Source organism: Perognathus longimembris, chromosome 3 (genome assembly GCF_023159225.1).
Source record: "Perognathus longimembris pacificus isolate PPM17 chromosome 3, ASM2315922v1, whole genome shotgun sequence".
NCBI classification, from domain to species: domain Eukaryota; kingdom Metazoa; phylum Chordata; class Mammalia; order Rodentia; family Heteromyidae; genus Perognathus; species Perognathus longimembris.
In genome coordinates, this window is record NC_063163.1 from 39,429,996 (window position 1) to 39,431,604 (window position 1,609).

Below are 1,609 nucleotides of genomic sequence, written 5' to 3' on the forward strand. Positions count from 1 at the left end.
ACCTAGGGTCTTTTGTGAGTCTGGCTGGCCACTTCGGCCTGACAAAACATCATTTCAAAGTATAGCAATGCTTGAATTTTCAATTGGGTCTAAGCACAGCATTTTTTCCCTCTTTCACAGATTTGCCTTCCTTATATTTTCCATATACCTCATGCTACTATGAAATGTAAATATATTTTAGACAGATGGGTCTTAGGAATTCAGAGAAAAGATGATGCCTTTGAAGAGTGTTATTTCCAATATAATTTTACAAGCTTTATTATCTGGAAACTATGGACATCTGAAACATCCTTCAGTGTATATTTGAAAGTGTCACTACATTTGGGTCAGAGACTTGAGCAAGAGTATGTTTATTTTTTTTCCAAATTTTTATTATCAAACTGATGTACAGAGAGGTTACAGTTTCATATGTTAGGCATTGGATACATTTCTTGTACTGTTTGTTACCTTGTCCCTCATACCCCCCTTCCTCCTCCCACTTTCCCTTCCCCCCCCCCCCCCCCGAGGTGTTCAGTTCATTTTCACCAAACAGTTGTGCAAGTATTGCTTTTGTAGTTGTTTGTCTTTTTCTTTTTGGCCAGTCCTGGGTCTTGGACTCAGGGGCCTGAGCACTGTCCCTGGCTTCTTTTTGCTCAAGGCTAGCACTCTGCCACTTGAGCCACAGTGCCACTTCTGGCCATTTTCTGTATATGTGGTGCTGGGGAATCGAACCCAGGGCCTCATGTATATGAGGCAGGCACTCTTGCCACTAGGCCATATCCCCAGCCCTGTTTGTCTTTTTTTACCCTGTGTCTCTCAATTTTGGTATTCCCCTTCAATTTCCTACTTCTAATACCAGTATACATGGTTTCCAACATACTCAGGTAAGATTACAGAGATAGTGTAGGTACAACCACTGGAAGGTGATACAAGAACCTCATCAATAATAGAAGCTACAGATACAGATGGGACATTGAAAGTAGTTACAACTGTGATATAACAATCGTTTCCATAACATGGAGTTCATTTCACTTAGCATCATCTTATGTGTTCATAAGGGTATAGCTATTGGGCTCTTGTGATGCTCTGCTATGACTTGCCTAAACCTGTACTAATTATTCCCAATAAGGGAGACCATAGAGTCCATGTTTCTTTGGGTCTGGCTCACTTCATTTAGTATAATTTTTTCCAAGTCCTTCCATTTCCTTACAAAAGGGGCAATGTCATAAAAATATGGAACGCTTCCTTGCGCAGGGGCCATGCTAATCTTCTCTGTATCATTCCAATTTTAGTATATGTGCTGCCGAAGCGAGCACAAGAGTATGTTTATTAATGCAAAACAAAAGTACACTCTGTAGATGGAAGATGCTTCCGAAGGAGTACAGCACCAAAGGTCCCAGGACCACAAGCTTTTATTGGGGTCTCTAGACATGGCAGGGGCAGTCCAGAAAAACTGGGTGAATATGTCATTAACTTCTGGAGACTAAGTTATCAACTCCTCCCATATCTTGGGGGTGGGAAAGTGCCTGCCCTGGGATTATTAGAAGGAAGCTATCATTTTTCCCCTCATAGGCTGTGAGGCCTTTAGGTCAGCAAGACCCTACTTTATATCATGAGTCATGCCTTTAAT

At 41.5% G+C, this 1,609-nt stretch overlaps 1 non-coding gene across 1 annotated transcript; it reads right to left on the reverse strand.

Annotated features, from left to right (window-relative positions):
- Nucleotides 1-1,188: 1,188 nt before the first annotated feature.
- On the reverse strand, nt 1,189-1,295 carry LOC125349746. The gene has a single exon (XR_007210564.1). It is a non-coding gene; the product is annotated as a U6 spliceosomal RNA (small nuclear RNA).
- Between the last annotated feature and the right edge of the window lie 314 nt (nt 1,296-1,609).